Source organism: Argiope bruennichi, chromosome 1, assembly GCF_947563725.1.
Source record: "Argiope bruennichi chromosome 1, qqArgBrue1.1, whole genome shotgun sequence".
Classification (NCBI taxonomy): Eukaryota; Metazoa; Arthropoda; class Arachnida; order Araneae; family Araneidae; genus Argiope; species Argiope bruennichi.
In genome coordinates, this window is record NC_079151.1 from 40,785,630 (window position 1) to 40,811,434 (window position 25,805).

At 26.5% G+C, this 25,805-nt stretch overlaps 1 protein-coding gene across 2 annotated transcripts in view; it reads right to left on the reverse strand.

The window, feature by feature from the left end:
• The window catches only part of LOC129963121 (somatostatin receptor type 2-like), a 216,573-nt gene that overhangs the window by 59,274 nt on the left and 131,494 nt on the right, over positions 1-25,805 (reverse strand). The window contains exon 3 of one of the 2 annotated variants that reach the window (XM_056077219.1): positions 11,555-11,632. The gene's annotated coding sequence lies outside the window, so the exon portion shown is untranslated. Of the gene's footprint in view, positions 1-9,323; positions 9,473-11,554; positions 11,633-25,805 lie in introns of those variants that run through there. The other variant, XM_056077210.1, reaches the window with a different exon arrangement.

The window sequence follows — 25,805 nt, forward strand, 5'->3', positions numbered from 1 at the left end:
CTCAAAGATTTTCAAGGAAATATTCTAAAAGGCTGTGGTAAATTTTAACCTACATATTTATTCGGGTACCTTGATTATCTATAAACTTAATTCATATTATAAAATCAATTTTTGACGTTGTTAAAAATGTTTTTAATTAAATTCAACTTATTTTTAAGTTTTGTGCTTGGCTTTCAGAAAATTGTTTGACAACGGGAGCATCATGGGGTGGTGAAATTTTTTCTACTAAAGAGATCCAGAAATTTCTTAGCAACGAGGAAAACGAAGTCATAAATGTATATACTTCATTTAAAATTTTTCCAAGATTTATCTTTCTCTCTCTCCCACTGTGTGTCTCAGGTCGCTATTTTTTTTTGTTTGTTTGTTTCTGCTATTATCTAGGCTCAAGAAGTAAAATTTACTCTAGTAACTCCTTTGCTGATATTTTCCCTTGCTTATTAATTGATCTATTCTTATAATTCCCTTGCTGACAAATTCTCTTGCTTATTAATTAATCTATTATTGTAATTCTCTTGCTGACTGATTAATTTATTCTTGTAATTCTCTTGCTGACTAATTAATTTATTCTTGTAATTCTCTTGCTGTGTAAATAACTATTCCTGTAATTCCCGTGCTGATAAAAGAGAAACCCTTACTAATTACATATATAAATACATAATTGCATATAAAATCAAAGATAGTATTATAACCACATATGTATCATAACCATATCTTTGATTATGATACCATCATATTTATTTTTCATTATTTTGCATGCAGAATTAATATCTTCTCTTATTTGTTAATATTGGGCACAAGGGCATAACTTAGAGATAACTAAAGCTATGTATAAATAATAGCTGATAAAATAGCGAATATCATTTATAATCCTTTTCGAATATCATAAGAAGAATTATTGTTTATTCGATTGAAAATTTAATCAAATCAGCAGAGTATAAATTATGATATCAAAACCAGATAATATGAAAATGAATTGAAGAAAATAGTGTATGGCCTGGGAGCAACAAATTATATCCCGTCTAGATGCTACATAACCGCCCACTGAATTTGATTGGTATATTATATAAATAAATATTGCTACATATAATCATCTAAATCAAATAATAATAATCCAAACATTAAATGAATGTTTTACATATCAATGTTTGTTTATGGTTTTCTGATTGAAAATTAAAAAAAAAATATATCATGAAATTCTATTTTCAATAATAAATGCCTAGTATTTACATATTTAGATAAGCAAAACAGTAACACAGAATCAATTCAAATACTTTGGAATAAAACTTTATAAATTATGTATTAGGAAAGTGCTTTACATTAGAAAGATAGATTACTCTAGTAGAAAGCATCATTTTAAAAATCATTCCAATGAAATCATTTTAATGGTTTTTCGGTCCTCTTTTCTTTTATCAATATTTCATATAAAAATTAAATAAAAATTATTGAATCTCTCTTTCAGATTGAAATTGAATTGAATCCTTCTTGCAATGGAATTTTGAAATAGAGAATATAAATAATAAAAATATCGTCATATTCCAAATAATTCCTTTTAAAATTATTGTGATAAAATGTTAACGTAAAATACAAATAAAATATAAGAATAGAAAATACCGTCACATTCTATTTTCTCTCAGAGGGAACCTAAGTACATAAGGCAATCTAAAAATAACGACAATTCTGAAAAAAGGGAAGCTTGTTTTAGCAGCAGAAATAAGAAGTCCTTTTATATCTCCTGTTTGCCTTTGTCATTATCATACAAATTGAATTCTGTGTGTTCCCTCACTAAATTATTTTCTTTCAATGATGTTGTACATACAGAAACTTTATTAAACAAATTGAGGTAGAAAAACCAGTTGAATAGGGTCCTGATATTTAATGAATTTCAGGAAAGCAAATATAGTTTTTAAATGGGGAATTGTTTTGTAGTTTAGTAATTTTAACACCTATTATTAAGATTTTATAATTTTTTAGAATATTTTGTACACTAAAACAAAATTTTTCATTTGATTCTGTTTAAATTTTTTATTTTCTTTTCATAAATTTTTGAATTTTCTTTCTTTTTGTAAATTTTATGTTTTTAATGATCATGATGTCGTGTCCGCGTTACCACGGAAAGGGGGTGCAGTCGATTCTGAGGTTAAAGGCCCCCGAGCACCCTCGGACAGAAGTCTGACTTCTAGCTCATATGAAGATGAAACTCACACATTCGCTTGCACAACCCCTTTTTACATGGGGACGCATCCACACACCTCACAGATAGAACACAAGTGAAGAACAAGCATGCCCGGAACCGGGATTTCAACCCGGGACGCCCAGATCACAGGGTAGATGCGCTACCCCTATGCAAGGATGCCGGCTATGTTTTTAATATCTTGTTTAATGAAATATTCCCTTATTTATAATTGTCCCCCTGAATCATCCTTCATTCGTAAAATTACATAGTCTTTCCAGCAGGAAATCGGAATTTATATATAATATCTGGAAAAACGCTCTTCACGCCGCAGGGTGTTTTTTTTAATTGCGATTTTTCTGAGAAAATATTTAGATACGAATGACATATTGAATACATATGATTATTTTTCAATCTTATCTAAATATGAACTGGTCATTTAAATAAAAATTATCATGGATGCACTTAATTTAACATGTTATTCGAAACAATCTGCTATATTACAATAATAATTTTATAGTTTATTTATCATTAGTTTTATTTTTGAACTTACAAACAGTTTTATGTTGTTGTTGTTTCTTATGGCACTTGCCATAGACAAACCCGGTGTTACGAAGACAGCGATTTAAGCCGGTGGGGGAGCGTCTCTTGTTTTTATAGTAGCACCAACTAAGGCCAAGAGTACGACTTTGCCATTCACGTATCACTCATTCGCTTGCACAACCCCTTTTTACAGGAGGGCACATTTACTCATCTCACAGAAAGAACAACCATGCCTAAACCGGGACTCGAACCCATGACGGTAAGATCACGGGCAGATATAAAAAGGCTAGTTAGTTTTTTCTTGTGTGTAAAATCGCGTTTTTTCATGATGGACACCTATATAGATAAATTTAAAAAGCAAGGCGTTATCTAAATATAAAATGTGATCCAAATCATTAGAGTCAATTCCGAGATACATGAAATAAATTTATATATATATGCAAGAATTGTTCGTTTAAGGTTATAAGATATAAATTCTATAAGTATCTTATAATGTGATTTATTGATTTAAAAAAATAACAATATCCCCTATTTATTCGCCATGGTCCACATATATTTCATTAACGGAATGATTCCTAGGGTCCTTTTGGGGGGCTCGCATGAAGGTACATTAAAGAATAGCCAAGTGTGTTTAGTCTCCAAGTGTCTCATAAAGCCTGTCTTTCAAGCTAATTTTCAACTACGAGAATTATAGAAGTCAAACAGGCTCAAATCTGGAAATTTAAGGTATGATTTTATAAAAAAATCATTTCCCTACAAAAGTTCCAGAAACTCTTTATTATGATACGATACAAATTTTACTTCTCATTCAAAATGGAAGGTAATATTTAAGCTTCTATAAGATGCATCTGCAGCTAAAATTGCGTGCGATGAGTTTTTATATGCTTCGATCTTCAGAAATCTTATAAGCATTTAAACAACAATTAACCATAATCAAAATTAGCATTCCTTCGACGTTGGCATGCTGAAGCGTTTGGATTATATTGATTCGTGTTTTGCTCAATTTGAAATGTTTTTACCATTCATAACAAGAAATCAAGCAAAATCAGTCATCTTAATATAATTTAGTGCAATAACGTATTTTGCAAATAATAGCATTTGCAAGTTTGCAGAAATTCTCTTTTTATAAGTTCATGAAATCAAATTATGGTACTGGAATATATTTAGAATTGAGTTTTTTCGTTTGACCAAAATGAAGTAATATGTGGTAAATGAAATGATATGTGACTAATGTTTGTAAAATATGAGAACTGTTTTAAAATGAATTTGCAAGCTTTATGTGCCATTTTACAACAATTTCGAGACAGTAAAGGAAATAAGAACTAAAAATGATTATAATATAGAAATAACTTATTATATTAATGGAATATCCAACATTAAATATGTATACTAGCACAAAACAGAAAGTAGAGGAAAGTGTTTGTGCTATGAAAAAAAAACTGCATTTTTGACTCATTTGAAGAGTGCGAGACCAAATGAAATGCTGGATTGTTCGCCTAATAACAGAAAGAAAATCAAAAAGACTTGTATTGACAACAGTGTTTTGTTGTTGCTAGTAGAAAAAAAAGTTAAGAAGTACCTTGTGGTAAGTAAATTATTCGTTATCCTGAGCTTGATTTTTATATTTACTATTACTGTTGTTTGTGTCTCGCAAGTTATTTGTTGCATGATTCGACTGTGGTTCACACCTACTATCTAATTAGATGATTCCTTCTCTGTTATAGTTGAAACATAGGGAATAAGGTTAATATATTTAGATGGGCGGTTTATATATCAGGAGTGAGTCATGTCAGCGACTGTGGTAATGCAAAAGTATGAATTATAATATCGGGGCATGATGTATGTAAAGATATATTTAGTTTGGATGAGCAATCAAGTACAAATAGTCTTTAATGTTTCTTTTAACATGAAACAACACGGTGCTACTTTGGGAGAAATAGCTCGTTGTATCTGCATATTCCAAGGCACAAAGATAATTGCATGAAATGCCTCATTTGGTTTTAAATTTCTAAGTAATCCAATTTATATTAGAAGAATTTAAAGAATTTATTTTTATAATTTCTCAAATATTCTTGTTCTGGGAAAAAAAACAAGTTTATATAGTTTTTGGATTGTCAAAAAAATACCAAAACCGAAAATAATAATTATTATTACTTATTTAGTTACAACAGATTCTTAAAATGGATATTTTCTTCTTTTTTACTTTTACCTTAATCATCTTTTTGTTCCCACTTTTCAGTGTTTATGACTTAGGTTTTGTAACATAGAACGATTGCAAGGGCATGATAAAGAATATTTATATCTCCTTTTCAAAAGACATATAATGACTTAAAAATGATATATTTTTATATTAGTTTTGAGTTTAAATCTTATAATTTTAAACTTTACTGATTTTTTTTTTGAAAACATTATTTTTAAATTTTAACAATATATAACACAAATTTTCCTGTACATAAATTGAAAAACGTCTCTCTAAAGCAAATAGAAGTGTAAATAAGATGACATTTTCAATTATGAAGAAAAGCAAAATATTTATATATTATAGATGTGTATGAAAATTTTTCGAAAATTTATCTAGAAAAATCAATCATCAAGTGATTTTGTCTCAAAGGTTTTACATTATCAATACAAGTTTCCAGGTTGTAAAATGATTTGGTTCGAAACTGTAATATCTACTGTAAACTGTAATTTTTGCACCGAATTCATTTTAAGTTACATGAGCAAAAAGCGATTTACTTTTAATTCAAAAACGGGAGTTTGAACTTATTTAATAAAAATAATTTATCTTTCTTTCGAAAGTAATATAGTGAAAAAAATTCCTTTTATTTCTTCAACAGTTATACAGAAAACTAACATTTTAGAAGCTTTTAAGTACAAAAAAATATTAAGGAATTCATTTATAGAGGTAAACATGTATACACACGTCTCGAAATACTGTCTTCGAATACACGATACGAAATATTTGTAAAAAAATGTTAATTAGTTTTATAAGCATTATAATTAGATATGCTCAATTAGTTGTAACTTATTTAAAGAAAGTATATCCACAACTTAAAACATTTAAAGAATGTTACTGTGCATAATCAATGAAAATATAAATTTTAGTAATTTTATTTCCTTCCAATATTTTGGAAATTTACAATATTTTTAATTACTCAATAGAAAGAGATATTCTTATCAACAAACATGTTGTCAAAAATAATCATTAATCAGAATACATTACCTAAATAGATAATCATAAATATAATCAAGAGTTTCATCCGTTTAACACTTTGAAGTAATTTCAAGCAGTAATACTTTTTCTAACAAAATTCCGTAATTCCAAATTTTTGATTAGTTAAGAGACAATTTGTTTTAAACAATAAAAATTAAAATGCCTTATTGAATTATATTATAAAATGTTTTTATCTTCAGGAAATTTAAACTTTAATTTCAGAAAACAAAAACCAAAAAAAAAAAATTCTTTAAAAAAATACTTTTTATTAAAAGACAATAAAGAAAAGTAGCTTTAGAATTACGAAAAAAACAGATTAATTACAAAGGGTAAAAATACATCTTATCACTTAAGCTGCGATATTCTAGTCTCTATATTTCTCTATATTTCAAAATCGCTTAAATTATAAGTATTACCAATTCTTAAAGTTTTCCATCTGTTTCCAATTAAATACAACACGCTAGAGAAAATTGTATAATTGTTGTTTGTTAAGCATTGTTCAACGTTCGTATTTATTCTTATCTCTTAGATATCGTATTCCCATTGTCTGAACAAATATGTTATTCTTTTATCCAACAAATCTCGTTTAGAAGGCTTTCATATATAATCCTCTTATCAGCATAGCTCAACTGATTCATAAGTATTCTGAATCCCCATTTGCGATTCTCTGATATATCCTGGATGTATTTTTGTTTCTCCAGCTGAAAGCAATCATGGCATTTGTTTTAGTGGGAGGGGGATGTTAAATATTTTCGATTCCTTTCTAAATTTATTTCACATATCTTTGACCAAAATTCGAAATTACAATTAAATTATTTAAAAATCCTATTTTTACTCCTATGTGTTGATTGGGAAAAATTTCAGTAAAAGTTATTTACACCAATTACTTAATACTACCAATTATATAATTACTTAGTTATTTAATCTTACTTTGTTATTTTAATTAAAAGTTAAATATTAAATTCTAGGGGAATTTGATCAAAACACAAATATTCGGGAGCATTAGTTGATCCCCATTTTCATTGAATCATTGAAGTAATTAAATGCTGTATAAACGATATTACCTTCTGAAAAAAATATAATTAATGTTCAAAGATAATTCGAAATTTTAAGGATATAGAGTGAGAAATTATCATTATAATCTTTGATTATGTATTTTTGAACTCTTTGTCGAATATACGATTGCAAAAAAGAAATCCTTTTTCTTTTTTTTCTTTTTTTTCGCTTCGGAAAATACTGTAATATGACTTGAATTTAACAATATGAATTGATAAAACATTAACAGTCTTGAAACGACGAAAATAATTCCTCTGACTAGATTTGATTTGTTACTATCTAAATGTAAAAAAAAATTATTCTATAAAAAACACTATTCTCATACTCGGGTAGAACTCTAGTTTCCAGCAAAATTTCTTACATATATTGTTACATTTAAAATATTTGCCCTACAAGAAAATTGAATAAGTGTTGAACACATATAAAACGATGGGAAAGAAATATTTGTTGGAATTTAGAATTTTACAATATATTTATTGGTAACAATGCGTATAATTATCTACAGGACTATTGTTGTTACATTAATAAAGAATATTCCTTTATTTCCGTAATTTTTGAACAATTATCAATAAACATTAAAGGTATTGTTCAAAAAGTCAAGAATATATTGAATTTTGCAATGGGTAATGCATGCGCTCATTGCCTCTAATTTATATCATAAACTTTTAAAAAGAAATATTTTTTTTCAATTGAAATAGTGAGTATCTACAGAAAATAACTACTAAAATGGCGAGATTTAGAAAGACTATTTCAAAGTTTTGATAAACTTGATTCTCACTTTAAAGTTTTTTATTGATTGGATAAACACGAAAAACTTGAAAGAGTTAAAAAATATTTAATTGCTTAAATTTTTATATGCTTTGACATGATCCAATTAATATAAATTGAATAAAATTATATCTTATTTTAATAATTTCTGACTTGCATTTCATGGTTAGTCTTCGTTCTTATTTGCGAGTATTAATATATTTATATTTTCAAGATATACTTGTATTGATAAACAAAGCAAGAATAGAGAAATTCTTAATCTTTTGCCAAAATGTATTTAATATTTAGTCAACATCTGGCATTTTAACAACTTTTCTTTATTTTTTTGTCGTTAATTAAATATTTCTAAAATATGGCAATGAAAATAATTTTTGAGAGAAGATATATAAAGGGATATAGAAATAAATACTTCTAAAAAGAAAATGAAATATTGCTCTTTTTAATAAAAAAATGTACTACATATAAACAACTGATTAAAAATTACAAAGTTAATATTTATCTGTTAATCGTTATTTATAACGACGTTCAACCAAATCGAAGATAGTTAGTGAAATATTAAATTTAGATTTAATAAAAATTTTTATAATTGGTTCTAACCTAGGTGTATTTATTCATAAGAAAAATGTTTCATTTATGTTGGAAATTTAGAATGATTATTTTGGGAAAATACAGATTCATAAGAAATGTATTGAATAAGTAAGAATTCATGCGGTTACAGCCATTTGTTGCTATATAAAATATTTCAATAGAATACTAAACCATTAAATAATGTTGTGGGACTTATTGGATATTTTAGAATTTCTTAATATTATTCTTTCTATTTTTTTTTATTTATTACTAGAGTAATTCAATTTTTAAAATTATTTTCTACATGAAGAAACACATTTGCAAACATTTTATCAATTTAAATATTGCATTTTTAATTTTTTTTCAGAATTATTAAACATTAATCTATACATTATAAGAACGTTACTTTCTATTTAATTACATTCGCAAACAAGAAAAATTAATTGCAACCAGATAAAAAAAACTGCTGATTAATTTATGGACTTAACATTTTATATAAATATATTTTCAAAAGCATCTAGATATTAACTTAAACAATCTTGATCTTTATCTATATATATCTCAATTCGAAATAGATCATTGATTGTTTTTAATAATATATGAATTATTTGCGTAACATCTTAATAATCCTGAAAAGCCACTCGTATATAAATAAAATTTAAAACAGTTTATCATTGATAGTCATTCTAAAAATATTTGAAAAAGTGATAATATGTTCATTGTTATTTAATGATAAAAATAATAACAATTCAGAAATATATATACTTAGACAATTTTATAAATGATATATTTTTATAAACAATAATGTTCAGACAATAAAAACTGAGATGTATGTAAACATGCAGTCAATGGAATTAAAGAAAAAAAAAATTTGATTCAATTCAACCTTATTAGCTAACGATAGAATTAAGAAGCATGCAAAAAACATTTTTTCTAGCGTTTCTCGCGAAGTCACGATTTGCTACACATTAGACAGACAAAAAATATACATAAAATAACTACAACCTTCATATGAGACGATCCGATTTCTCTAGCAACATCAGATATGCTTATCGTAGCTTATGACTGACATAATCAACTTGTAAAGCAGATATCATCGCAAACCGCCACGATACAGCGTTTTCCAGCAACTACTATGGATTCAGCTGCTGCTCTAAAAACATAATTCTTGTTTTGCCAAACGCCTTTTTAGACGCTTTCGCTTTCAGAAAACCCGCACTTCACGTGCTCTCTGGCGAATGGTTTGTCTGTGTTGAAGCATGGAGAATTCCAAAAAAGTGTAGACATTTTATGACTTTTATTTGCACATATAAATTATTATGAGTGTATTTTCTGCTTTACAAACCATTTAGAAACCTTCTGAAAGACGTTTGACTTTCTATTTGAGGTCAAGAGTGTGGAATATTCTAATGAAATATCAGACGGAAAACAACTTTTTGCACGCAGGAAAGTGAAAGCTATAAAAAAAAATGGGCTATGAAGTTCGTGATATTAATCGTTTTATCAGCATTTTGTAAATGTATTGTTCCTTAGTGAATCAGGAAAATGCAATTTAATGTTCGAATTTTAAATGCATTTGCAGAATCAATAGAGATCCTTCAATCATAACAGGATATTATTAGTAAAACTATTATCTATATTCAACAGTTTTTAATTTTTTGCCAATGTTTAATTGGGAATACAATAATTCCGGAAATCAAAACGTTTTTTTTTTTTTTTTTTTTTTTTTTTACTAACACAATAATTATATGCAGAGAAGAATATGGAAGATTTAGATATTTTGGAAAGCAGAATATGGGAAAAAATTAATATATATCGTTAGATTATATTGGAATTGATAACTTACCATTTTATTCGAATATCATGAAATTGTATATCTTATCGATTCGTGCTCACAAAAGAATAAAGAGAGCTTATTAAATTTTAATTTACTTCAAAAATAATGCGATCTTTAATACAGGAATTAAAAAGTAAACGAAAGCATTTTTATTCTGATAAGTGATTCGGCATTAAAAAAATATGAAAGCTTAAAATATAGCTTGTTGAAAAAGCATAAAAATGATTTGTTATTAATGATGGTTAATAACAAATTAACCTTCTTAATGTATATTAAAATATGCGTTAGAATGTTTTAAAACAAAAAGTGACGGCATGTATTGTTGCTGCTTGTCATTTAAGGAATATGTAAAATATGTTTCATTACCATGATAAAATAAGTTTCCCTAGGGAATTTTCTTTTTCTAGCGGGAAAAAAAAGTCAATGAAAGAGCTTAAAATTCTACATACAAAAGCAAAATTTAAAAAGAATTTTTTTCCATAGTTTTTATACCATATGGTGATGACAGTAAATATAAAGGAAATATTAAAAGGAATACCAATATTTACTCAAAACAAGTTGTTTACAAAACAACTGTTTTACGACGGTATTTTCGAGGAAACTGTTTACTCAAGTCAAATGACGAACTAGAATGGTTTCAATTCTATTTCATTTTTTCAGAGTTTGTACTGTTTTCATTTCGATAATACGTCACATAAAAGTTTGAGTTTTTAAAGTAAAGCTATAATTCCAAGCATAGACTGTGTTGTAATCTTTGAGAATATCCACCATAAAAAATATTTCCTTCCAGATAAGAAATAAAATCGGACCACCTAGAAAGTATAGAATCCTGCCTTTTCGATCAGCAATTTAAACATCACCAGCAAACAGACATGATGAAAAAAATAGCTTTTAGACAAATGCCGTAACTTTTAAGTTCGCCTACACAGACAGACAGAATTCTTGAAAGGATTCGAAAGCAAGCTCCTCTCTGTTTTAGAACGAAACTTCATCATTTTTATACTCTTGGTCTGAAACCATAAAACGCAGTTTACAATCCATTCTACCAAAGCCCTGGACCGGGAAATGAGATGGGTGGATGGAAAAAAAATTGGTACACGGCGAGTCAGGAACAAAATGCTACTGTTAAGAATCGTTTATTATTTGTTTCCTTTTTGTTCTAGGATTCTGCCTCGTTTTTTTGGCTGAGCACTCGTTAGCTCGATTAATTCGCAAAGCAATCGTAAAGGGCTGTTTTTACGTTCCTTGAGGTCGATGTTTGATCACTTGAGTAAATGACTGGTGCTCTAAAAATGATCGCGCGTCAGTAGCAGGAATGCTGGGTGATGAAAAGTCGTATTGTATCAGAAACCTTTTTTAAGAGGAGGTGATAGGAATAATAATTTTACGACCAACGCACCTGGCAATGAGCAAACATGACTCACAAAGAATGAATGCTTTCTTCAAATTACAGCTAGTGACTTTCACTCGTAAAGACCTGAAACATAAAAAAAGGCATGTGAGTTTGATAGGATTATAGGCATAAAAGTTATATCGAGATTGCATTTAACATGTTTTTATTCCTGTGTTTATTTGAGCTTAAGTATACTCTTATAATTTTGCTGCAATTTGTGATTATTTTATTCAAGTTCAATCATAATTTATTTTATAATTTTGATGCAATTTGTGAATATTTTATTCAAGTTCAATCATAATTTATTTCATAATTTCGTCTATTAAAATTCTAAATTAAAATTGTTTCCACATATAACGAGTCATAACTCGTTAAATCCCATTCTGATATTGCCTTCCTTTCAGTTTCGTGCACGGTTTCCACCGATGTTCTTGATGTTTATATTCATCTGCTACACAAGATGTTTGTGTTTTAATGGAAAACTTAAAATATTTTGATAAGATAAATTTAAGCCCATTTATTAATAGAAGGTAATTTTTTTGTTTTTGTTTTATGTCGTATTTTGTATTTTCAGTCACCGGTGACTACTACGGTCTGCTCAGAAAAATTAATCTAAATCGCCAGTGAATTACATTGCCAAACTGGAAAGTTCAGTCACAGTGACTGATGATTGGTATTATATTTAAAGTATTAAATATTTATAAATTTTAAAAATATTCGTATTATTAAGAGTGATTTTTTATATGTTTAATGGAATTTCTCACTATACGAATATAGTTTATATACTGAATCAAATTTAAAAAATAGATTCAACGATTTTTATTTCCATCAAAATAAAATTCTGTGAAGTTCTGATTTTTATATTATGAAATGTTAAAAAAAGGGTTATATAAATCTTATAATATTATAAATTTTATAAAAGTAATAATAAAATGCTTTTAAAATGTTACATATATTGATATTAAAGAAAATAAACAAATTTTCAATAACATTTCTTATTAAAATATTTTTAAGTAAATTATGTTTCTTCTAATTAAAAAAAAACATTTTTTATCTGAATTTTTTAAAAAATAAATTTCAGATCATGCATGTTTTAATATAAAGGAAACAAAGAATTATCAGATAAATAAATGCGTATAATGTGCTGGAGAATGCAATTTTTAATTTTTAGTCTGAATGGTTTCTTATTTTTTATTAAATGTAGTAAAGTTTAATTTTTTTTCCCCTTCGAGGAATTAAAAATTTTAAAGCTAAATTATGTATATATTTGTATTTTTCTTAATCTTTGAAGTGTTTTTTTTAATATAGGATATGATTTTACTACTTTTTTAAATTATTAAGTTTGAAATGATAATTTGAAGATCAAATTATTTTTATCCTTTTAATTTTCCATGGATTCAAAGAATTGTTTAGTTAGGTTTTGATTAATTTAGATATACTACATCTGAAAATTGCAACTCATAGCAGGAATTATTAATCATTCCTTTAAATTTGTTTGTATGATATTAAATTTCTATATAATATATATTTTAAAGTTTAGACAATCTGATGTGAATTTTTTTTCTTGCTCATAGTAAATTAGCTTTTTATAAAATTTGGATTTCAAGGAAAAAGATTTCTAAATTAAGTACTGGGTAACAAGAAATTGACTTTTAATTTATTTTTTTATTCACTTTTTAAACGAATAAAGTAATTAATCTTTGTTGTTATATTTTAGGTACATATCTTCCTCAAGATCTTTAAAGTGCACATATTAAAATAAACCCTTCTATATATATATATATATATATATATATATATATAAAACGAACATATATCCTTTTATGGTTTAAATTACAAAAAATCCTTATTAACCGTCAACCTGATAAGTAAACAATACAATCTTTTACAAGAAATATAATATTATGATTAAATTTATAAATTGGAAGCATTCGGCAAATAAAATTTATCTCATTTTTCGTTTTATTTATTTGTAAGATACATAGTAATAAAAATAATTTTTTTACGTACCATCTGATGATTTAAAAAAGGCTTACTGCCTTAATTAAAATGCATGATAATGAAATATTTAATAAATAAAAGATAAAGAATAGATAAACTTTATCCATTCTTTATTCTTTTAAATTTGTAAGGCCTAATCACAAATACTTATGGTTGGAATGATTCTTTTCTATGTAGTGAAAATTATAAGGAATTATTCGAAGATTGATAAATAAGAAAGGCAGTCCAGATTTTTGAATTTATTCGCAGCGTAGCTCGCGAGAAAAAATATCTGATAAAAGACGCTAAAATAAAATAGAGAGAAAAAAAGAAACAATTATTTTTACTTTCATAAAAAAAATATTTACGTGGTCTTTTTTTAAATAGGATTAAATTTTGAATAAAAAAATGTTTCTTTCTATACAATAAAGATGAAAATCAATGGAAAAAGAAAAAGTGGTAAGTCACTTTAAAAAAATAAAAACTATATAATAAAAACAAAATATTTAAAAGACAACATGAATACAAGAATAAAAAAAAATTAAAAGCACACCCCGAATGACAATCATTATGCTTGATTTTTTTTTTAAATTATTAATTGCAAATAACTAAAAATGAAATTGGTGAACGTAAATTGAAAAAGAAAAAAAAAATGGGAAAAAAAAGAAAAATATTGCTTTAATTTTTTTCAGTTTTTGTGCATAATTCACTAAAAGATTTTAGTTAAGGGAATAGGTATTTTCAAAGAAGAATAGAAATTGGCAAAATAAAAAATAAAAAAATGAAGGAAAACAAAACTGAACTGAAACTTATTTGCATTTTGTTTTTATTTTCATATTCTAGACGCTGAGCTCTTTACAAACATGAGCAATCCCTTAGAAATATTTGAAGAAAAAAATATTTAAATTTTATGAAATTGCTTTCTAATGGCTGGTTTTGATATTCCTCTTTTCTGTTCTCTAAAATCTTAAGACAACGTAAAGTCTATTTCAAACTAAAAATTACTAATGTAATTATATAATTGTACATTGAATAAGGATTTTCAAAGTATTATATAATTGCACATTTAATAGGAATTCTCAAAATATTATAATTGTGCATTTAATAGGGATTTTCAAAATTTTTATATAATCGTGCATTTAATAAGGATTTTCAAAATTTTTATATAATCGTGCATTTAATAAGGATTTTCAAAAATTTTATATAATTGTGCATTTAATAAGGATTTTCAAAAATTTTATATAATTGTGCATTTAATTAGGATTTTCAAAAATTTTATATAATTGTGCATTTAATTAGGATTTTCAAAATATTCTAATGAGAAATTTGAAATTGTACTCTCAGTACATATATATTACTCAACTACATAGAAAATACATTTCTTTTGCAGAAGGAAAAATATAGATTTTTTTTTATTACTATATGATACATTTTGATTATTTTACATCAAGAACATTTAGTCCACATTTACTCTAACTGTAAAAATTCCAAGATGATAAAATAAATCTAAGGGAACTAAAATCGCAATTAATTTAAAATTGTGCTTAATTATTTATTGGAATATAGATTAGTATATTTCTATTTTGTTTGCACTAATACATATTCGACGCATCTTATCTCATTCGAGAATCCTGAGATAAAAAAACAATCGCATCCCTTATTCTAACTTTATGTAACCTTCGTAATTTTTAAATTTGTTACAAAAATGATGTTTAAATTGACTTTCATTGAAGGATCTTATTTTCAGAATGAATTTACTCGATCTTTAAATAATAAGTACTTAGTAGAATTCATATTAATATAGCATTTTGAAATTTTTGTTTCAACATGTAAAAGCTATCAATTCCACTGAAAAAACTGTATTAATTTCAAATGTAAGAATATATCTTCATTTTAATGCTCTAGTTACTAATGGTGTATAACTCTTGTTCTAACCTTTAGCAATATCAACAAAATTTTCTTCATGAGCATATTAGAGTAATTATCTCTTAGAAAAAAATTCCCTGCCTATTTTACTATAATTTAATGAGTTCAACCAAAGAACAAGTGAAATATATGCATGTTAACAACCTCTTTAAAAAAATTTAATTTCTCAAACTGGATTAAGAACTACTATAACTTTTTAATTGTTTCTAATTATCAAGTGATGCTATTTCTGATCAAATCAGGATTTTTATCTAAAACTATAGGTGTACGTGTCATTGTAATTGCAAAGTTAATAAAATGCTTATCACATGCACATATAAACAAGTTACTTGAGACTTTTCTAAATATTCCTAAACTGATCTTATTTTAATCTAATCAATACTTTTCACCAATTTTTAACAAACTACTTTATATCCTATGAAATTAAATAAACTCGAGTTATTAGGATACCTCTGTTATGGTGCGATCGAAGGATTATGAGACATTTGATAAACATCTGAAAACATTTTTTAGTTTGTTGCAGTGACAGTTACGACAAGACCAATGAGGACAGTCATAGCATAGTTTAATTTAATTTGATATGATAACCAACATATTTTGCATTTGCTGATAGTTAGCTTCCACATTTTAACTGAATCATTAATAGTTTTTGATTTTTCAGGCAAAGTTTTTAAAATCGGTTAAACCTAACCTTTGCTTGTTAACGGACCAATCGAACCTTCTGAAAATTTTGAATTCATTGGAATTGCAAAATCATTTTAAAATTAAATTATAACTCTACAAAATTAATAATAAATTTCATGGAAATTGCATGCAAGATATAGCCATCATATACTTTTGACATGTTTTTAATATGAATTTTAATCTTTTACCATATGCAATAAATTTTTATAACAATAAATTCTTCCTCTGTAAACGAATTAACCCAACGAACTCGCCTTTTATTCTTTAGAATTTCTCGTTATCCAAATTACTATGATGTAGGCTAATCATTCTCCAAATTGTTTTGCCCTTTTAACTAGGGTTTCATTAAAGGAATAGTTAAAATTATTTCAAAGGTGAAAAGAAAAAGGAAGGAAATTGAAAGGAAGAACGGCAATTCTACGTGTCCGGCATTGCAGAGAGGATATTGCATCATATTTCTTAGTAATTTTTTTCCTATGTACCTTCCATCAAATATGGTAGATCACTAAGAACACATGCGTGCATTTTGCATTTTTTGTTTGGATAACAATGGTTTTGAGTTTTTTCAGTTATAATAGGGCACTTTCTAAGAATTTGGCTTAATAAAGAAACCGCCTCCCTAACCATCGCCAAATGCTGAAAACCTCAATTCTCAGATTGCTGTTTCTAAAGTCTGTATTTTAACCCGTGTATAATAAAAACTGCTTTATGTAAAAAAGATAGCGACAAGTAATTTTTATGATAAATTGTAAATGACTGTGTTGGATATCAATGCTCTTTCTCTACTTCTCAACCCCTCCCCCTTTTTATTCTAAAGTAGAGTTTGTCGTTATGTAAGTTGCCAAATCTGCGCATGCGGCAGCTATTAGACACTTACGTCACATCTTCTATATGATTGAATATCCTTCTAATTCTATTCATAATTTTGCTTCATGTTCTAAGTTATTCATATATTGTAATGACTTATCGTGTGTGTTTTGAACAAATAAATGCTTTTTGATGTTTTGAGATATTCGCTGCGAAAATCTTCAACAAATTATCTATAATCAGCTCTTTTCTAGTATTCCAAAAGCATTTAAAAATACAACTATTTTGATTTGAACGATTTATAAGAAATAGGATAGATGATTTTGCAACAGTGTGTAAATAAATTTTATGGGTAAAAATAAGAATGTGTTTATTAGTATTAGAATGTAAAGTGAAATAATTGTCATTTTAGTAGTTAAAAACGATTAATATATTTCATATTAAAACAAATATCGTATGATCTGAAAAGTAGACATTTCTATTATAGTATGAAGTATACAACAGCCATAAGTAACTTGGGATTAATAGGTAAATTGAAATGCTGTTTGCCCTCTATATTAAATGTGATACTTTTTCCTTTCATCTACTAAGGTGCATTCAATTTCGTTTGCCCAAATTTTGAAAGAAAATCTGACTACTACCGCAAGGTTCTTTCATTTCCAATGTTAAAGTGCCACGAGATCTATTTTGCTTACATAATTTATTACTTCGTTTCTGATTAATCATTGAAAAAAACATACGCAACTACCTTCAAGTTTTGGAATATTATTTCGTCCTATTAATTGTTTTCCCCCAAAAAAATGAGAGGATGTAAAAAATAGCATGTTGAATTCATACATGTAACTATTTATTGTTAATGGACACATTCCTATAAGCATAAATAGTACAAACCAATCGGAGCCGAGCATAGAGATGACTTTTAGAAATCTGATACGAATCTAAAAATTTATATATGAATACATAATGTGTTCCTCGTTACAATTATCAAGTTGACAGGCAGACGAATTATCTGCCACGTGCATGCAAACTTAACAAAGAATTTTGTCTAAAATTAAACAATTTTTCATAATGTTGGTTAAAAGACCATATACAAAAACATGTTATCTCAACTGATTGCAGGTTTGCATTATTGTGCTTGTTAGCAAAAATAGGATGCTCGTTTCATATTGGGTTTTTCTGTCCATCCGAATGCGTGTACACAAATTGTTGATGATTCGAACCCCGTTCGAAACGATTTATCACATGAAGTGAAATGATGCTTCCAATTATTTATGCAAGATGTTATTTGACGGTTTTATGCAAGATGTTATTTGACGGTTTTATGCAAGATGTTATTTGACGGTTTTATGCAAGATGTTATTTGACGGTTTTATGCAAATGTTTTTTTCACTTATAAGAGAGGAAGCACTCGTGCGCGCATACTTAGATTCATAGATCATACTTAGACGTAGATTCTTTTCTTTTTTTTTTTTTTTTTCACTTATGTTCGTAATCTGTGCCGGTGTAATTTGTGATACTTTTATAATGTGTTAAATGTTTGTTTGTCGAAAGAAATAAAAGTCTGTGTTTTTAAGAAGTCTTCTCGACCTGCAACATTTTATAAGCACCAGTCACATGCATTTTTCACTGCTATTATTTGAACATTTTACACTGCGAGCCTTACAGACGATTGATCTTGACAATTACAGGGTTTGAACCCAAATATCGTCTGACAGTGCTTACAATCAAACAAAACAAAGCCATGCACAGTCAAAATTCCAAATGTAAGTTTTGTACACTCAGGGCTCTAAAACACAGAATTTCATAAAATAAGATTCAATTGTTTCATGATTACAATACTTTTTATTTCTATGCATTTCATATAAGAAAATGAAAAAAAAAACCATTAAAGAGTGATTCTTAAAATTGCGCAAGATATACAACTCAACTTTTGAAATATTTCTTTATCACGGTTTCATGAGAACGAAAAGATATAAAAATATATTTGCTGGAGCCTCACTAAAAAAAGAGCTTTGATGTTTGTCTGACTTTGAAAAAAGCTTTTTGGTTGGGCATACAGAAGATATTAATCCCCGAAGTATGGAAGGAATACCAAAAAAGGAAATCTCAAGTTTGTAAATTCGTTTCTTTGTTTCACGTGAGGCATCGAAAATTTGCCACATTCCAAAGCTTTTCATGCATTCTTCTCAAACATTCGTGCGACTTTAAAGAAAAATAGTCTTTTTTTCCCCCATTATTTTATTTTGACTTTAAAGTTTCAAATTCTTGGAGGGACAAAATAAAAAGTGAAAGAAAAAGGATTTTGCTTGCATACACTTTACAATATTTATTTTATCCAGGAATTCAGGTTGAGTTTTAAATTTGGTAAAAAACATATATGTATGCAGGTAGCGTTTGGTGAATATTTTTTGTGTAAGCATTTTATGTATTTTAGTTTCTTCAGAATATATATATATATATATATATATATATATATATATATATATATATATATATATATATATATATATATATATATATATATATATATATATATATATATATATAAATTTCAGTTAATCTTTCAATTAGTTCAAGAAATTTATTACCTTAGAAAAGCAAAATATGAACTAAAAATGGATAAATCTGATAGGTATACCAAATAATTTTGTTACCACACAAAATTGTCTGCAGTTATATTCAATGTTAATTATTTGAAATCAATAATTCAAATCAAATTATTGATTAATTATTTAATAAATTGCCCCAGGTTCTAATTCAAGAGAGAAAAAATCGAATCTCAATATGAATGAAAACAACATAGTACATTTAAACTAAATAATATCTCAAATGTTGTCAAAATAAATGCATACATTTAAGTATTAAAATTATTTCTAAAAATCTGACTCATTTCATGATATTTTCTCTTGAATTTAGCAAAATGACGGACATAATTTAAACTTTAATACATTTTAACATACTTTTAATTATTAGAACTGTTAATTGTTATTAAATGTTTGGTGGTATGCAATTTGGCCAGCTTTGTTAAGAAAGGGGCGATGAGTCTTTGGGAATTATTAATAAAAATTGTCGAGTAAATATGAATTATTTACAGCATCTGCATGAATATTTACTCAAAAAAAAAAATTGTAACCATTATCTGATTTATTGGTCACTATTTCTTACTTACACTATACCGGATCTATTCTGCTAATTTGTTCTACAATCTGCCATGGCTCATTTCCTTTCATATGGCTGACATTTTCACTTTTAAAATTCAGACGCATTAATATTTTTTTTAGGAATTTGATTACCTTCTTTGGTGTTCTGCTGTTAAAGACCCAGGACAACATAAGCCCAATACAGTTCATAGAAGCCGATTTGTCATCATTCACTGGGGAAAGAATTATTTCTTAAAGCTGGTTTATTATGAACTAAAGGTTCTTGAATGCTAGACAGTCAGCAAAAAAATTCGGAAAGAATCTGAACTCTGATTTCATGTCATAAAATTCAGTGACATGTAATGCTATAAGTGTAAATCCAATAATTTGCAATTGTTTTAGAGTCATCAAAATCGTTCCAATTTCGATTTAGTTTAGTTAGTTTAGTTATGTTAACACCATTGACAGCTTAATGGACAGATTGGGATTACTCATTTGCGAAAACATGACGTTTTAAAGCTGGTTGTTAAGAAAACAGTGGTTATAGAATATTTCACAATGCATAAAAAACATAGAAGGAAACATGCTCAAAATTTTGCGACATGCAAAGCTAGATGCAGAAATCGGATAATTAAGCGCATAAGTTTTTAGTCATTACATAACTTTACATTACATTCAATTCCACAACTGCTTTAATTTCGATTTCTGGCAAACGCAATACTCTCAAAATATTAACATTCATTTACATTTACAAGATTTAATTACCCTTCTCTGCTACTGATATAATAAAAATATAATTATCAGGGCAATTTATTTAAAACATTTTGAATTTAGAAAGCTCATTTACAGAAATGATTTCAGTTAATAGAAAATTAACGAACATCATTTTCATATGTTTCTAGCAATATAATTAAGTTGATTGATATGTTCAACGAATCCAGTGAGTACATTTTAAGTGAATAAACAATCAAATGTTTCCATTTTCCAGTTCAACAAATATGCCATAGAAAGAGGAAAGCAACCGTATTTAATCAATGTTTCTTTAAAGAATGAATTGCAAACATCGTGACCTGTGGCTGCTCAATGTATTCCGAAAGCACTTATAATTACTCTAGGGTTTTGAGGAATATAATTGAATTCAATAGCCAAATGGAAAACGCGACCGACCCACCCACCCCTATAAATTTAATTTCACATCCATTAAATGTCATTTTTTATTCTTGAAATCTTTTTTTTACGTATATGAAATAAATTATCTTTGCATTACATTAAAAATTGGATATTCATGTATGTAAAAGAAACCCGTTCTTGTATCCTTCTTAAATTGATAAAAAAAAAACTTAAGAAATATTTATAAAGAAAATCTAGAAGCAATGATATTCAGAAGGATGAATAGAAGTTATATTGGCGTTTAACAATTTATAAATTTATTCAGTTCAATAATATTATCCGATTAATGTTATATTTATTACTTTGTAATTATTTTCTACGAATTATTTACATTAACAATTGAGATCGCGTTTTGAGATTCATAGAAATTTTTTGAAAACTGCATAATTAATCTATTTATATCTTTATTTCTTATTATTTAATTTTTATGATTTTGCATGTGTACTTTCCTGAAATATTTTGAACATTCATTATTAATACATCTATAATAATTTCAAATTAAACTTTACCTCAGAATACATGAAACTCATTGGGTTTATTAATCATCAAGAATCAAACAATAAAATTACATACTTCAAGAAATAAACACAAAATAAATATTACTTATTTATCTCGTACATTATTTATGTATTTATTATGTATCTTACTGTATTTTATGAAGTTTTCAATTTTTTCTGATTAAGTTGCTTTGTTCAACAAAATCTTTTGTTATATGTAATGAAGAAAATTTTCCAACATTTCAAGATGAAATCAGTCAATAAATTCTAATAAATTTTAGGAAAATCTTCCAAATATTGATTTTTTTTATAGCTTCTTTAAAAATATTAATACTTAATATTGTAAAATAGGATAATGGTAATATAGAACATCTGTGAAAGACGCTGTAAATTCTCTTCGTTTTCATTAAAAACCTCAAATTTCATAAACAGTCGTACAGACCATTATTCAAATTGGATTTTACTTTCTAAACAATGAGCCATGAAAATAATTATAAAATAGTTAAGGAATTAACTATTTTATAATTAAATAACTATTAATAATTAAATTATATTTTAAGCTAATTTAGAAATAACTTCATTGTTAGAAAATAATAATTCAAAAATTTTCTGTTTATTTTCCGAGTCTTTAACAAAGTATTTTCTTCGTTTTCTAAATTCTCTAAAATGAACGATTTGAAAATCAAAGAATCTTTAAGAAATAACAATTCTTTCTATGTATTTTCATGAAAAAAATCATTTTTAGAAAGTAAATATGCAGTCTCCTTTACTAGCTTCATATTTCTTTAGAAAATGAAAGCACAGGAAAGTCCTTTGTGTTTTCAGTTACTTTTGAAATTAAACAGCTGGCAATGAACGTTTAAGAGAAAAAAAACATCCCACCCACTGAGCTATTCAGATTTAAATCCCAGCTTTATGATAATTTACGTTTATTCAGCATTATGGTTAGAGAACTCTGTTTTGAAGTAGTGCACTGAAAGCAATTTTAGAAGCTGTGCCCATTTCTCTTTATTATCAATTTGAATTATGCCATTTATTGATCAAAAGCGAAAGCAATTTTCCCTGTTTTGTATTGTATGATATCTGACGTCATGGATTTTATTATCTGAAATTAAATTGACTTTAAATATTTATGAAATTTTAAAGAACTAGAAAACGATAACAATTTTTTCTGAAGTAAAAAGTGTTATGTTTTTTTTTATCTGAAAATAATTAAAATTTTGTAAGTACGTTTAAAACGAATTTAGTTTTAAGTATAATTTATAAATTCATCTTAACACCCAGACGTACAAGAGGGGCCTACTATAAAATAATTTTAATGAAGGTACACAAACATGATAAATAGTAAGCGGTACTTGTGCAAGTTTTAACATGGTGATGCTAATTCAAATGCATGCCTATAATCTGAAAACATTTGATGTTAATTCAAATGTAAGTTGAAATATAGTCCGATTGAATTAAATTATTTTATGCTTCGTATAATCTCTTTAAAGCTTCTAAACTTCACCCTAATTTTACTAAACAAAACCTTATCTGTAGATAATTCATAAGGTCAAATAAATTAATTAATGTGTAATACGCTGAAATTTAATGTATAATCTGATTTTTTTATGTAATACTGGGATTGTAATAACGTAAACAATTAAACAATTTATATTCGCTTAAAAAGCATCTTCGACCTCTTTTTAGAATTCTAAAAATATTTTCGAGTTAATATATTTAAAGCAGTTTTTTAGAATTCCTGCGAAATGAAGAATTGTCACATTGGATATTGTAATTAAAGGTTCGTAAGTCTTTCATTAAAATTTTATTAAGCCTTTCATGGTATATAATGTACATCAATTGAAGTTTTTTTCGAATACTTCAGAAAAAGTATAAGAATTATATTTTAATTTTTGTTCTATTTTATTATTTTTTTACTAAAATCTAAATATTAATCTCCGTGTTCGCACATAAACAATTTTATTTCAAATGTTTATTAAGAATGCTAGAGTGACTAAATTCTTTTATCGTTATAAAGTTATGATTTCGTTCTGATGTAATTCATTGAAATTTCCTTTAGTTCTGCGATAGATTATTAAAAATTTTATAAGATTATTTGTCGCATTGTCATTTAGATTTTTATTATTATACTTTTATGTAAGTTAAAGTAGAAAATACCCATCCAAATATTTTTCTGTGCAGCACAAATACAAACACATGCTGAATACTGAATAATTCTTACTAAAATCAGTTTCCATTTTATTTTACATACAGTATAAAGTAGAATTTATCAGGCATTAAACTTAAGTGTTTGAGAAGAAGAGAAAAAAAACCCTTAATGTTCTACATACACAACAGAGCACTTATATAAAGCATTTTTTTTTTAAATTATTAAAAAATTTTAGAATTATCTTGACTGAGAAAGTAATTCTTTTAAAGGATTTTAACAAAAAAATTCCAATAGATTTAAGTAAAATAACATCATACAAAAATAAAAGGATGATTTTTTTTTCATTCGTTTAATTTATTAACTCCAAGTTTCTTCTTAGATTTTAACATTTCGAATCGCATTTCATTTAGTGTTTTGCCTTCTTTTAAATTTCTGGAATTCATTATTCTTTTCAGGTTCTTAAGAAAATTTTACCCAGCTGATCGATCTATCTTAAAAACTTTCTTTCCATAAAATAGAAAAATCTTTCAATGTCACCACTTTGTTTCTTAATACTATATACCGATCTCTTTGAGTAACATTTATTCTAAAATCCGAAACATAGTATTGGTAAATGGTTCTAAGGCATCAATGTTTAAATTCAAATAAAATTTAAAGTATCAATTCAGCGCTTTTTTATCATTTGAGTTTATTAATTAAATATGGTTTTGGGTTACATAATGTTTTTCGATAAGTGCTTAAATGTATATTCTGTTTTAAAGATCAAAATGGCATTATTTTTAACATAAATTTTACATATGTTTGAAACGAATTCTTTTCGGAAATTAATGAGTTTTACGGGTCATTCTCCTCATGCTTCAAGGTCCTCATCTCTTTGAATGAGGGGAAATGGGCGATCCCTTTCATTATGCTGCTAGCTGCAATATCGCCACGTTTTATCATCTTAGCAAACCCACCCTTGAAAACCATTTGTGAAATAGCGTGAGGAAAACAAAAATATGCAAATAATAATCAAACTTTACTCAGATCCTCCAAGATAATAAAAATTTGATTTCCTTAGATCCAAGCACTAAACAATTTGTTTCACCAATACCAATAATTAAGCCTTTCTCCAAGCAATTTAAATTTAAGCATTTTCCTCATCAAACAGTTTTTTTATAATTGTTTTGATGATATATTGTGTAAGGGATGCAAACTTTTTTAACATAATTTTTTTTTCCATAATTTTTCCATAATCTTTGCACATGCAATAAATCTTTGAAATCATTCAAGTAGTAGAAATTTTGAGTACGTATTTCGCGGCGAAAAGTAAAGGACGTAATAATATATACTTATTAAATGAAATTTATTTTACAAAAACTATATTCATTCTTTAGATATTTTGCATGAAAATGAAAAAAAAATCAAAACAAACGAAATAATAAAGATATTCATTAAAAAATTCAATGTTGCGAAAATTTTATGAAAATATAATATAATATAAAAGAAAATCTAAAACGGAGTATAGTAAAAAAAAAAAAAAAAAGAGTTGAGAGATGTACTTCTATGTTGTTTTGAATGAGAAAGAAATATATATTCACTTTATCCAAAATTTATAAAGGTGAATTTTTGAAAATTTTAATCGATAATTTCATTTTTCAAAGCATTTTAATTACAGGAACCTCATTCCATTTTCCATTTGAAAATTATGAATTTTTAAGGGTTTGTATTTTGAAATTGATAAGGGTTAAAATATAAATAATCGTTAAGTTATTCCTTTTCAAATCTGTATGAAAATAAATCACTTGCTTTTATAATTTTATAGCAATATTTTCATACGAGAAATATCAATATGAATCGATGGGATAAGTTCAAAATTTGCAGAAAAACTGAATATTTTATTTTCTTTTTCATATCATCTT